Here is a 14993-nt window from a genome sequence, read left to right as displayed (position 1 = left end):
GACTGGGGAGGCTGGTTTGGACCTTTCTGATCAAAGCAGATGTCTCCCATCTGCCACTCTCCTCCACTCCCTGAGATGGCAGTCTGTACTAGACATGAACTGCTCCTGTGCAAGTGAACCCTACAGCAGTTTGGTCCTGCCTCCAAGGAAAGGGCTGAAACTGCCATGTTGTAGGCTCTGTGGTGTAGTATAGTCTAGCCTCAAAAAGGCTGAATTGTTCTAAGGGTGTTGTCTAAACAAGACTTTTAAAATGAAGATATTGCTCATTTTCAATGTCGTGTTTTCTTTACTTTAAAAATGAATGGGGTCCATCATGCTTAACCTCTTATTGCATATAGTGAATATAGAGGATGCTCTACAGTTTAGGGGTAAAACAAAAAGTCCCACAGATCTAGGGATAAATCACAGCTGATATCCTTCTGGCTTAACGTGCAAAAGAAATCTGCTATTATGCAAAATATTGGCTTATCTCTTGATGTTGAAGGTATGTGTATCTATCCAATGAAAAACTATATCTAGGCTGATTTCCCTAATAAGTATCATGTACATTTCCAGATGTCCTGCCATAGTACAGTACTCCACAATACTCTGAATACACTGTTATGGTGGAAAAACAATGCAGGTAATTGGAAAAGATCATCAACCCCACAAAAATGGAAAATAATATTTAGTACTCATGCATATATATATATGTAGTGGGGATCATGCACTTTTGAAATATTGAGCAGGCTTCTGTTAAAGTCTGTAGAATATGTGAAAGCCAATGCCTTTGGTTTCTCTTACATAACCATTGCAAAAAAAAAAGTCCTATTTTGGATTGTAATGTGTGAGAGGAAATAAGACATGAAAATGAGCACTAATGGCTTGTAGAGACAGAGTGCAGGGCAATTCTCCAAGCCATGTGTTTCCTCTGGTATTATGGACAATTAAATTAATCAGTGTTTGAATTCTGGATGACTAACAGAGGTGAACACACTACTGAGAGCATTTTACTAATTTTGTGTTAATCAATGAACTGATAACTTTTCCTTCCTCATAAGCAGGGCTTGTTTTACAAGCAACATGCTCCATAGTCTTGGTGCTCGAACAGAAAGGAGAGGGAGTAAAAATCCAAAATTTAACCAAACCAGGAAACAGATGGTAAAGACAAGCTTTTAAGTTGGAGAGGATAAAGAATTTTCTTCTTGCAAAAATGTTTCTTTAGTCCAAATCTTGCATCCTGTTTTATTACACTGCACCAGGCAGTCTTCACAAACTGCTTTATATCTGCAATCACATCCTGAATAGACCAAGTTAAACCTGTCATCAGGCTTTAACTCTTTAACTTAGATCTCAATGAATTCAGCTCAACCCCTTTTTTTTTTTTTTTTTTTCAAGTTTTACTTTCCTAGGAGCTTTCCTGCCTTCATAATTCAATTTTTGGAATATCTTACACAGGCAGAAAGGCTTTTGTGCTCATACATTCTCAGAAATGCCTTTGCCAGCAGGATTGGTATTTCAGAGGAGTGTGAATGTTGGCTTCTGCTTGAGTTTTCTGCACTGAAATATTCATCCCCTAATTTCCACCATACATCTAGTGCACCATCCTGAAGTGTGGGATAGAAATGGTCGTGGGCAATTGGAAAGAACTGTTGTGTCCTTTGGAGTAATCTTTGTCCTGATGTACAACTGTGACTTCTTTCTTCTCTGTAAAGCCTGAGCTTTGCTTTGCACATACTGTGGTTATGGAGCACATGCTCTTTGTGGCTGTCACATAGGAATGCTTTTGTCTCCTTGCAGGCTGTGAGGTTTTTATAATGGACAAGAACTCTTGATGAAGCCACTGACTTAACTCAGCATATTCTGTGATTCACTTAAGATGTCTAAAGAGCACTCCAAAAAACTCAGTTTGGAGAATGAAAAAAGAGGGGTCAGGCTAAGTTAAATGTGTGGGTCTGTGTTGTGTCGAATGCTGCTTCAGCTGAGTGACAGTAACTCTGCAAAGAAAGCACCCGACACAACTGCAGCATGCACATTTATTTCTACCACTACTTTTGTATGATGCTAGAATATGAAACAAGGGCAGTCTTTCAAAGCAGTTATGTGTAGTTCCACACACCACACTTGAGCTGCAATATATATTGACAAAAGCAGTCAAGAGCTGCTGTCAGTGTGTAATTTCACCAAATTCTGCTGCCTGTGCTTCAGCTGCATCAGTTTAAAATAGCAACCTCTCTTTATCCTGTTGCCTGCACAATGCGAGTCCCTAACCATCAGTTTTGTCTGTCTTTGTGATAGTAATTGCTGGTAAGGTTGTGTTATTCCCAGGGGGCCTTGTGCAGTGGTCCAAAAGTGTAGTTTGGGTTATTCTGGACTTTGTCCAAAAGTGGAAAGTCAAATTTAAAAACAATGTTACTGCTCTAACATCACTTAAGAGTTGGGATTTTTTTTTAAATACATACTAGATTTGAAACAGGCAAGAGTTGTCTATTGCACATACTTTGCCAGTGGAAGAAAAAATGAGGATTGCATACTCAGTGGAGGAAAAAACCCCAGACCTTTGGGTGTCCTCCAGTTCCTGCCAGTGGGAGAAATGTGTTTGTTTTAGTATGACATAGAATAGATGTAAACATTTCTTTTTAAACCTCCCTGTGTGGTCATCTCAGTTATTCAGGATGATGTAAGCCACTGACTTTCTCCCTTAAGTGGTTATGGAGTTATCCAGTTTGGTTTTTTAGGAGAGGGTAAAGATATGTTAGACAATTACATGATTGATTAACAGAGTATGGAGACAGAGTAATTAAGCATAAAATAAGTGCCAGAGAGTTCTGAGCTACAGGGAAAATCCTTAGGGTCAATTTATGATTGTGGTTTCTGTTTGTTCTCTGGTGAGGGTGAATGTTCCCTATGCCAGACAGCAACCAAGGAATCAGAGGACAGGAAGTCCAGTTTACTGTATCTTCAGCTGAGAGGGGTAGTTGCTTGGGCTTCTTTGGTTTTTTGGTTGATTGTTTCTGAGAGTCCACACCCTCCTTGGTAAGTGTAGCCCTTTTAGAGTGCAAGTGAGCCAGAGCAGGAATTGTTGAAATGTACCTGTGGAGCAAACCTGACAAGATTCTGATGGATCACTGGGCTGTGCTGACTGATGGTGCTCCGCCACCACGTGTTTAGATGTGCTCTGGGAGTGCCTTTGCAGGTGAGGAGCCTTGTGACCTTTGCTTAGAGGCTTTTTTGTTTGGGCAATATTTACTGAGAGACAATATGTTACAGTCTAAAAATATATTCAATGTTTTGACCATGTATTTAATGTTATTTTTTTTCCCCAAGTAACTGCATGCTTCTCAGTGCTACTTATTAATGTGTTTTCCTCTTTCATCCCCCATTAGCTGTTTTCATTACCAATGTTCCTAATGAAATCCTCCCATATTTCCAGTGAAAATGTTCATAATGCCAAGTAGTCATAAATGAGCCATAAAATTTTAATCTGTAAACTGTAAAAGAGCTCCAACCAAACAAAACTTCATTAGCAAAACATAAGAAAAAACATTTTCTGCCTTGTGAATAACAAGTTCATGAATAATAACTAAACTGAGGATTTTCATGTAGGTATAAGATCAGCCAAACTTTAGTGGCTGCATTTTGGGTGATTTGTTTGATTTTATTACATGACAGTAGAAAATGAAGGCTGTAGTACACTTATTGTAGATTCTTGAAGTGCAGCTGTGGTGTTTGAATGTATTTCCACAGAATGTGATCAAAGGCTTTCTTAGGTGTAACACAGTTTTAGCTAAAACTCTCACACGTCACTGAATGTCCCATTGAACATGCAGAAGTCTTAATATTGTCTGGCATATTTCTTGACCACTGGTTTCTGGGGGACAGTTGGTATAAATTCCTGTAATTGAGTAGGATGAGAGCGAAATAAATGATGTCCTAAATTAATTATTTCCCTTTTACTATGTCTTTGCTCTCTGACCTTTTCCTCCCTATATTAAGGCTAAGGGACTTTTCAAAAATTTATTTCACAAACAAACAGCTGTAAAGTCTTTAATATTTATAGCATAATCAGTTTGTTTTGATGTCCAAGATAGTTTTCACTAGAGCCTTCCAGCAAAAAATAGTACTGTCCACAAAACATTTCCAAGTTCTTGATTCGTATAAGAATTCCTCTCTGCTTAGTAAGCTATTGGCTTAGACTCTGCTTTGAACTTACTTAGACCACCCCAAGCAGTCCTTGGTCCAGAAACATCAGCTTATCACTGGATAGGAAGAAAGGGTCTGTTTTTTTCTCTTTCAGAGTTTTGTAACGCTGGATTCATAGGTTGCACTGGAGATAGGGATGTGGACCTCCTGCCCTTCCTACCCATCAGCTAAAGCAGCAGCCCCTCTCTTCCCCACCCCATGCTCAGGATATGAGTGACAGGCCTCGATTAAAAGGCTAATGGGGCAAAGTACATGATTTGCAAAGTTGGTTTTCCTGTGAAAGTGTGGGAACATTGTGGAGTGACATGGTGTGTCTCACAGTGTTATGAGGGAGCCATAATCTAAAAACAAAAAAGGTTTGGCAGCATAGGAGCTCCTGGTGTGCCACAGGCATGTTTCAGCTAGTGCTCACCGAGAGACCTTTACTAAAGCAAAGGGGACAAGTGAGATGCGGCTGTCTGGGAGAGGCAGTGAGGCAGATACCCTGGGGTGCTCACACTTGGGTGAATCTGGTCACAGGAAATGCATTTGACCTGCTACTGACCGTGGCTGGCTGCTGTGCTTGCAATGCATGTGGTCTGTGTGGGAAATAAGGCTTTAGAAAGATGTGGAAGAGGCTCAGGTTTCGGCATCATGACTCATTTCCCAGTGGCTGACCAAAGCAGGGGAGGTGTCATGATGAGGGAAGCTGTGATGAGAAGTACTCCTGCTATCTTTCTCCCTATCAAGAAATGTCAGGGAATGAAAACAATCACCAGAAGTCTGAAGTACAAAAAACGTGAATCACACATGGATACCAAAGTGCATGACTTCTCCCACAGGTCACTCCTGCAATGGTGGATTTTTCATCTAGTTTGCAATGAAGTATTTGGTGTGTTTTCAAAATACAGAGGATTTTGGACACCCTCTGGTCTCGTGGAGTATTTGCTGTTCATGTAGAGAGACATCTTGGCTGGTGAGGCTGACTCTGGCAGCGTTGTCTCAGGGAAGGAACTGTAAGGCGAGAATTTTATCACCCCGATTAGTTTGATACAAGCTTTTTGTATTGGATGTGGATAACATGCCTATGTTTTAAAATAAAGTGAAAGTCAGTAATAAAATCACAAAAACCATACAAGAGATATTTGTGGGAGAAGAGATGCTGCCAAAACGTTGTTCTCTGGTTGCTTTCCAGTACTGTTGCCTAGTTTGCACCCCTAAGACAAAATTCTGGGTGCTGCCCTAGTGGAAGATGGCACACTACAGGAACCCAAAGGCTTGGTTCCATTGTTGAAAGCACAGACCAAGCAACATTTCTGTTGTTTTTCTCTAGGTCTTCAGTGATCTCCGGTGATGAGTGGTCTCTTCAGTCTGTTGCTGTTTTCTCCCTTTGCTCAAGGTGCCCTTGCTGAGCACCTCAGGCAGTTTTGGCATTGTCACACTTGGGTGCCTGCAGAAGGCAGTGTTGTGTTCAACATGCTTGTGCTGCTTTTGTACTTGAGCATAAATAAGAAATTCTCCCAGTAATTAAACAGGTTTTGTTGGGCAAGATGTTCTGTCCTCAGCACTAGGTCTGAGCACTAGGTTCCTTCTACTTTTTGTGTCAAATCTTATTGGTTGATGAGAGCCGTTTCTGATTTATGATTGAAAGGGTGAAATGAAAACAGGGTCTTGTTGATGAAGATGCAAGTGAACATTTGAACAATTAATAAAGGCCAAAAAAACTAGACAAGTAAAACCAGGCACTAATTCTTTATCTGAGCAGTGCTAAACAAAAACTACACAAAGTAAATGTGTATGTGTTTTACATTTGTGTGGGGTTTCATATCTGAGTCTACTGTCTGGAAACTTCTAATATTATTCTCCTACAAATTTCTGGACAATGAGCTGCAGGTAACTGTGGGGTGCTTATGATCAAGCAGCTGCTCTATTATTGTGCTGCTGTGCTTTGGGAGAGCAGACTGCTTGCTACGCCTGGGTTTTCTGTTCCTTCCCAGCCCTCCCACTCTCAAACCAATGCACATCATATCAGGTGGTTTTCAAAACTGTAAGCTCGTCACTAGATCCTCTTTTCACTGTCCTACTCAGTTCAACTTTTGAGAACAATAGAAAATGTATTTTTAAAGGCTGAAGATGCTGCAATACCATAAACACAGATAGATGTAATTATTGACTGGTTTGAGAACTGGAGCCATTGTAAGGTAACATATACTGCTGTGTTTAAGATGAAAAGTTTTTCTTCAAGTAGAAATTGTGTTATGCTCTTGGACTATTAAATACACTCTTGATTCAGAAATGCACAAAGCACCATTTGTGCCACTTAAAGTTCACATGGAAAAGCTGAATCATCCAAGCCATCTGAATGATGCACACTATTTGGTAGTTGTTTTCTTCAGCAGGCAGCTGGTGATCTCTCTTCCTGTATTCAGGGCTTGGGTGGGGGAGGAAAAAAGGAAGACAGAAAGGAGTCTCCTGGGTGGGGGAGAACCTATTGCTTCATGTGTACAAACTTTATGGTTTTCCTGAGATCTCTCTAAATTTCTGGTAAGTTAAAACTACATTAAGAGGATTGAAGAGGCAATATATATTGCAATTAAGTTATAAAGTGTTTTTATTTTAAAGTAATAATGCTTTATGAACATTTTAGGCATGATTTGTTTATTATAAGTTATATTTCAAGCAGTTCTTCATGGGAGAAGACATAGGATATGTGCTAGGGTTGGGGGTCCTTCAGACTTGGTAGCTTCTGTGTCTCCTGCTCCCCATTTGAAATAAGGAGGTGAACTGTGAGATTTGTTGCCTCAGTCACCAGCCAAAAAATGGTAACTCATTTTCTTTTGTGCTGTTCATGTTGTAAACTTAACACCTAATTTACATGTTTGCCTACTGAAGCTCACTGGTAATGAAGGGCTGTTTAGTGCTGAAAAAACTCTCAGGTCAGGAGTGGGACAGACATATGACCGGGTGGAACAGTTTTTTGCAGAAAAGCCCACGCATATTCCCTGCTGCTACATCTGTAGTTTTCTACATTTAGGATGTATCTATTTTTCTTTGGCTATTTTATTTATATTAATGTTAGTGAAGAAGCTTTTTTCTGCTTTTTTAATGATCTATACCTTTATTGCAGTCTGTCTTACCTAGTTAGATAGTAAGATTTTTTTATCAAGCCTTGTCTTCTAGTTTTAACTTCCTGAGTGTAATGGGTCAGGGATTTAATTATTCTGCATTGTACTTATTAGTACAGTTGAAAGGGTCTAAAGAGCAGCAGAATAGAAAAAGCAGTGCAGAAAGGCTTTGCTCAGATTCTGTTTGACTTTTCTTTGGCTTTTTCTTTTATTTCCCAAAGCTGAAGAGGGACACAACCAGCAGGCATTCAAATCTTCTTTTGAGTCTAAACCAAACTGTGTGACTCTGTCAGTATTAGTAATGAACTGCCTGGGAATTGATGGCAAATTACTTGTATTTCTGACTAACACAAACAGGAAAAAAGGGCTGGGGCTCTTGTTCTCAGCAGATTCTTCAAGAGAGCCTCTCATTAACTGTACACGGGGGGCACTTCCATTTCTTTGGTGACTGTCATTTTAGGGCTGGCTGTGCCTGCAATAACCTAAAGAATTTACCACAGCAGGTAGTTTCAGCGAGGGGGCAACAGCCCCTCTTGCTTAGAAAACATTGGCCTTTGAGAAAATACCAAATCAAACTATGTTGCATAGTCCTAAGAAAAGATGACTGCATTGGTGTGATAAGAACAAACATTAAAGATTTATGTAAGAAATTTATAGGACAAGAAACAATAAGCTTAAATTGCAGCACAGAGCTTGAATTTGGTTGAAAAGCCTGATGTCAAGGAGCGTTAAGGACTGGTTTAAGATGCTGAAGGGAGCTGTGGAACCTCCCTTATTTGAAATCTTAGAGAACAGGTTAGGCAGCCTCTGTTAGAAATAGCCCGAGTATAGTTGATCCAGCTGGGAGGGAAAGACTTAATGATCTCTTGATGTCTCTACAACCTTATGAATTTGCAGAGAGGTGAGTAGGCTGTGTGTGATTGCATCCTGGTAGAGTTCATCAAGTGCTTTCAGGCCCTTCTGGATAAAAGCCACCATGCATGCTTCACCATAACCCTAGTGAAATTTGGAGGTTTAAAGGACCCTGAAGCAATCAAATGAATGCATGAGCAGATGCAGTTCAGGGGCACAGCACAGGAAAGGGACAGGGAGATGTAACATTCAGATTCAGTAATTTTTCAGTTTTGTACTGATCTAGAGTAAAAAGCATCATCAAAAATTGCCATTGTTCCTTCAGTTGAGGCACTTGCAGAACGTTACAAAAACACTTTTTGTTTTGAAGAACTGTGGGGGTTTTCCTCTTAATAGAAAGAAAGTATTAGTAATGGTGCTACACTTCTGACAAGGGAAAGCATATTGATAGCTCTAAAATATAGTTTGGCCTTTTAAAATCAAGACAATAGACCTATAAAATATGCTCTTTTATACTGCTTCCTGATAGAGTTGAAAGACACATCCCTGCCATTTCTAATGTGATTTTTACTTTTTAAAAAGGAAAATAACTTGTAGACAAGTAGGGCAGCTCTGTGCTTATGGAAGTAGCTTGTTTCTGTATATAAGTTCCTTGTTAGAATGAGCTGTGAAGCAAAAATTACCCATTTTCATCTTCTTTCAACCAATGAGTGGCCCAGGGGTATGAACTTTATGGGGAGACACACAGGTAGCATGGTACCAAGAAATTGATTTCTCATGCAGTGCAAATTGTCAGTGGCCAGAGTCTCCAGAAAGCAGTACCAGATGTCATGAATATTTTGGCATTCAAGTCTGTAGAAAGCTCCAAGGAGGAGGAAGTGAAAGAATGGTGGCAAGTATCTTGCAAGCAATTTTAGGGATGTGGGACTTCATTTGCACATAAGTGTGACAGCTCTTTTAAGCAAAAAGCATGGTGGGAAGTGGGGTAGACTTTACTACCACTCAAAGGACTGAGCCATCTGCTTTTCTGTGTCATCAAGAAGCACTGTCTGGTCTGCTGCCTTTATCTCTTCTGTGGAATATTTACTCCATCCATAAGTAACGCATGTGCTTCTGCAGACCTGTCAGTATTGCCCTCACTACGATTCAGAGTGCATGTAAAGCCAGTAGTTATTTTAGGAAGCAATAGCTGAGTCTGTGCATCAGATTTCAAGATATATTTTTGGGCAAGTTTTCAGATAATCCATTTATAACAGCTGAAGTACTTTGAAGATATGAAGTGCCATGTTACAGATAAGTACTGATTAGTCATGCAAATAAATAGAGATATTTTAATTAGTGCAATTTCAACATGACTCGTACTGTGGAAAATAGCCCAGGTAAACATATTAAATAGGTAATTTATCAGTGGGAGCAACCTATGATTAAAGGTGTAGTGTTTTAATTTTTTTTGGGGGGGAATAATATACTTTGCAAAGTTACAATGCAAGATAGTAACAGCCTGATAAGCTAAAAAACAATAACAGCCTCTGTTTTTCAAAGTATCCAGAAAATTATAAATGAGATATTTGTGTCTCTTCATGTCTGTTTGAGCCACAGTACAACTCCAAGTAAGTTGGGCATGCTCAAGTATGTACTTACTGCCTGAAATGTGGCAGTCTTGCCAGCTGGTCAGCCTGAGGATACATACATATACTGTGGTGCTATTGTAGCTTTATTCTGGGATTTGCCACCATTTTCCTGCCAGGACCCTTTCTTGCAGCAACTTCTTTTTGTGTGTGTGTGATCTGTCAGCATCCTGACTGGGAGAGACAGTAATTGACTGGAGTATTTGCCACAAGGCCTTCTGGTATTATGTAGGAGGTGTGGTGAAGTGTTGCTGTGTCATTCTATAACTAGTTCACAGTCATTTTTGTATGTGTGTGCAATTATATGTAAGTGAATAAAAATGGAGGCCAGGATCAAGGCACTGCTTTGCTATTCTTGCTCAGGAAGACTTCTGAGAGTTAGAGCCAGACCTTTCATGTTTTTTGGATATGGTTGCACACTGCACTTTCCTTGCTTTCCTTGGAATCAGGATTGGGTACATCTGTGATGAGGAATGGAGCAGAATATCAGACTATTGTTATTGATATGTGTGTGTTTATCACCTTTGACAATATATCTGGGCAATGTAAGTAATGAATATTTGATGAACTACAGGAATACGTCCATGAAAGGATTCCTTGTCTCTTTGTTTTTAGTGCCAGAACTTGTTTATAGTGGAGTGTGCCAAAGTTAACCTCCAATTAAAAAGCAGGAGAGGGAGCAGTTTACCTCATGGTAAACACCACATAGTGGCTTAATTTACTCTCTGTCAGTTAGTCACAACACCCACAGTCTTTTAAATTTATGACTAAAATGCAAAGGTGTAATATAAGTAGATTTTCCAGTCTGGTTTCCTAGTTTCAGTGGAATTTGCCTGAGCTTTATATGTGTGTATGCCTGTGGGTGAATGTATGTACCCATGCACTGAATTCTGTTTAAACTACTCAACCATAATATTTGAGACAGAATGACATGACTTGTCAGCTCTTTGAGACTCAGTCTTTTACCTTTTCTAAAAACCTTCCAAAGAGCTTAGAGTTACAAACTATAGTCAAGGAACATGAGTCTGCTGTTGCCATATGTCCCTATTCACACAGCCCCCTTACCTAGAAAGATGATAAAACCAGGCTCAAGTGAAAGTTTACCGAAACAGCTTTTGGGTAACTTCTCACTATGCCTATATGAGGTATATTTGTCCTTTTTTTCCTTTTCTTTAAACTGAGAATAAATAAGAATAAATTTTCACAATTATCGAGGTTGCAATGCCTACTCAGCAGGTATTTGAAGTACCTACAGAAGTTCAGTGCAAGATCTATTTTTGATCATTGCTATTCTCCTTCTAGTGTCAGGGTTACACTTCAAGTGCAGCTGTGTGTGTCTCTGTCTTTATAGAAAGAAGTCAATTTTCATTTAGAGTTGTGCTTTGAAAAAAACCCAAACAACTGCTGTGACTTTGTGACCTTTCTGCAATGTGTTCTCTGCCTTTTAAAAAGGGACTTTCACTTGAAGGAATTTACAACAGATTTTCCTCTGAGTCCTTCACACTTATATCTTGGCTTCATTCCAGAGTGTAGAAATTAGATTTGTAATTGCCTTATTTACAAGGTAGGGTTTCCCCTTCTCTTTGTTTGCTTAACTTGTTGGATTGTAGACTATTAGGCGCCACTTAATCTTCTAAAAAAATGTTTTATTTCTATTCTTTTCTGATAAATTACTATTTATTCTCCTGAAAAAAACCATCATCAGAATGAACAGAAAAAGTGGATTATTCTGAATTTAATTTGTAATATAGGAGACTAGGTTTAGCAGAATGAAAGAAACTAAAGTGGTCCTCAACTTGATTAGAAGATAATTTGACTTAAAATTCCTGTTGTATTTTTTTGCCCCCAAAATTATGGATTTAGATAAAATTTGGGTAAAACAGTGGTCTGAAATTCCATTCCAGGCTTTAAACAAGGCTCAAGCATGGTAAATGTTTTGGTGAACAAAACCATTATTCCCGATGGCTTTTTGGCTTGAGATTGTTCATTAATTATTTATTTTTACCATCAGTTTGCCTCTTGGATACCTGACTGGCTCTAGAATACACAGAACCAGCGCAAGGACACTTGTTGGGAACACTTGTGCTTTCAGGACATGTTTAAGCCTTTCTCTCCCAAACATGCCATCAAATAGCCTTTGGCTTCTTCACTCTCCAAAACAGCTCCTTGTCAGTACTTTACCCTTCACAATGATCCTATCAGCAGGTCCAGCATTCTCTTTAGGAAGCAAAGTTAATGCATGATAGGTAATGTAGTCCAGAGTGTGTTTGGGGACCAACAGGCTATAAGAGAGATCCAGAGTGAGGTTTTTATCTTCCCCATTGTCTCTTCCCCACTGGACAACTCCCACTGCAGGAAAGGGTGGCAGCAGCTCCAGGTGCTGCTAACAGGGGTGGAGGAGGAGGAGGAGGAATGTTTCCTCTTTGCCAGGGTAAGGCTGTACCATGGATCCATGCAGAAAACTAGCACTCATCTAGGATTTCTGGACAATGCTTTGCTGCTGTATTATTTTTTTTTGTATTGTATTACTTTTTTTCAAATATCATTGTGTGAACAGCTGGCACTTTCTGTCTGACTGGTGGTGCCAATAGGCTTTTTATCTGTGTGTCTCTGCTGTAGGAGAGCACCGCAGGAATTACTCAGCTGGTTGGGCTGCTGAGGGCTTGTTAGTGGTGATTAACTCTGGTTAGATTTTCTAGTCCTCTCAGCCCTCTCTTCTTATCTCAAACAGATTGCGAAAACATTCTGCATGGTAAAAATGGACATGTCCGTAGCAGTGCAGCAAGCAGATTATGTATTACAGCCTGCTGTACAAGTCCTTTGGAAATTGTTTGCTTACATGGTTTCCTATGTGGATTTTTTTGTGGCATTTGACTGCTTGGCTGAGCTGTGTGGGTCTCTGCTCCCAGGCAAAGTTTTGCAGTGAGAGAAAGACGTTTTATTGTTCTCTGTGGCTGAATGCTGGTATTCATAAAAACACAGCCTGTCTAGTCATGCACATAAATAAAAATCCATTCAAGATAATGATGACAAAAAGGGAACATACATATGTCAGATCATATTCTGTAAACACAGACAATGATGAGGTTTGTAGAATCTACTTAACTTAGGTCTTGGTCCTGCAGGCAGTTATCAGCGTGCGAATACATTTATGTAGCACTTGACTTTTAGGACTGCTTGAGTTTATAAGATTAGTCCAAAGGCTGTGGAACACACATAGTCATTTTGTTAAACTCATCTAGTTTAAAGTGTTACTGTTTTCAGGCTGTGGTCAAACGTGTTTTCTATTTCCTCACTGGGGAAGGCCTCCCCAGAGGGGGCTGTAGCTGTTAACTGGGAGCTGGCAAGTTGCGAGTGCAGGTCCCAGGGCTGCTGCAGCCTGCCTGCCTTCCCTTCTTGCATCCCGGCCTTAGGAAAAGTAAGGTCACGGTGGAGAAAGTAATGTTTAACTCTCATACTGTGAAGTCCTAGAAGAGTGAATATTTTCACAAGTGTTGGGTAATCAAGAACTAGCCATAGCTCTTTGTGTTTCTTATTTGGGGCCAATAGGGTGACCGACGATGTAGCTTATTGCAAGATTCAGGTGTGAAAATTCTTATTAATGCCTTCAAGTTTGACATCTGGAAGGAAACTTAGAATGGCTTGTTAGGCCTCATCTGCAAACTAAAACAACCAAATTAAAAAAAAAGTCTTTGGAGCTAAGTCACTGTTTAAGACCATTAAAGACAAGACAGAATTTATGAGATTTAGGGTTGTTTTTTTTCTTGTTTGTTTTTTTATTTTGTTTGTTTGTTTCTTAAAGAGATTTAAAGCACATATATGTTCAATATGGTGACAATGAACACTGCCATTTGTAACTATACTTTTTGATACCTTGAAGGCTTATGAGGCATGGTCTCTCAGCAGACACTGAGCTGTTGCTCATTCCCACACCATCACTGTTGTTGAATTGACTGAAATGTGAAAGTCCAGATAACTCCTTAGGGGGTAGTATCATGCTTTATCATGTGCATGTGTGTTATCAGAATTCAGGTTTGATTGATTTCATGCCAGTGAAAAATCGTGTATAGCTGAGTGGTAATGGAAACCTGGATACAATGAATAGCAACAGGAGAACTTAAAGGGAAAGAATGAGAACAAGAAGCTTCATCTTCAGCTTTTCTATATATAGAAAACACCTCAAGGGTAAGCACATACTGTGTTGTACAAATACATTTAAAATGTGTTTTGTAGGCACATATTTTCGATGTGTTGTCATGATCAGAAACACATGTAGACTCTGAAAAGTTATGTGAAGCATGCAGAACCCTTGCTTATGCACATAAGTAAAAGCTATGCATGGTGTATCTGTGTGTAAACATTCAGTTGGAGGAACAGCCACATAAGAACTACTTCAGTACCATCAACCATCCCAAGTCAGGAAGCCACAAATTATAGGTCTGAAATTTACCACACTGGCATGTCTACATAAATAAAACTGACTAGAAAGATAGGAGAGAGGAAAAAACACATTTACAAATAGTGTTAGGTTAGAGAAGAGGAAAAATGCTAAACCCTTTTCTTGGCTTCAGTCAGAAGGCTGGAGGATTATTACAGGCAGGAGCTTGCAGACTTTAGCTAAACAACTTCCCGGTGCTGAGTATGAGTCTTGATTTTTATTTATATATATGCATACAGTCAGGGCTTTACACATAATCATTACTTTGATAGAGGCCAAGAGGGGGCATGGTTGGATTTGTTTTTTCACTTTCCAGGTACTTTGTCATCATCTTACTCCCTCTTTATCTCTGCCAAGTCTTTGGGATGGAATGATGTCATCTTCTTTATCTACCTAGTATCTACCATGATGAGCCCTTGATCCTGACCAAGGGTGTTGGCTGTTTCATGAATGCTGAATTGAGAAGCAGCCATAGGAAAGCTGAATTTCTGTTGCAGGCAGCAACACCTCAGCTAGAGTAAATACAACTGATACTTGTAAAACCACTGAGACAACTGCTGGTTGTCACAAAGCTTTATATAGGTCTCATTACGTCAGTGCTCTTCCAGTCCTTCCAGCCTGTGCTAGAGCAAACTCCCAGAACCTCTCTCCCCACTCGGTTGTCACACTTGCAACTTCGATTCTGCTGCAGCTGGGCTGATGGAAAAGTAGCTCGGGAAAAGCAGCTTCTCCGAATGCTCAGTCGCTACTCAGCCGCAGATGTTCCTGGAACTGAAGTAGGCTTGGCAG

The 14993-nt window shown here is 39.8% G+C and overlaps 1 protein-coding gene across 4 annotated transcripts in view; it reads left to right on the top strand.

The window, feature by feature from the left end:
• Nucleotides 1–5447: 5447 nt before the first annotated feature.
• Nucleotides 5448–14993, top strand: part of IPCEF1 (interaction protein for cytohesin exchange factors 1) — an 84470-nt gene continuing 74924 nt past the window's right edge. For 2 of the 4 annotated variants that reach the window (XM_085576617.1, XM_085576612.1), the window contains exon 1: nucleotides 5448–14993. The gene's annotated coding sequence lies outside the window, so the exon portion shown is untranslated. The other 2 variants (XM_021540564.4, XM_085576613.1) reach the window with 2 other exon arrangements.

Source organism: Lonchura striata, chromosome 3 (genome assembly GCF_050655825.1).
Source record: "Lonchura striata isolate lonStrDom1 chromosome 3, ASM5065582v1, whole genome shotgun sequence".
NCBI classification, from domain to species: Eukaryota; Metazoa; Chordata; class Aves; order Passeriformes; family Estrildidae; genus Lonchura; species Lonchura striata.
The sequence above is the reverse complement of the archived record's forward strand: the minus strand, read 5'-3'. Positions and strand labels throughout refer to the sequence as shown.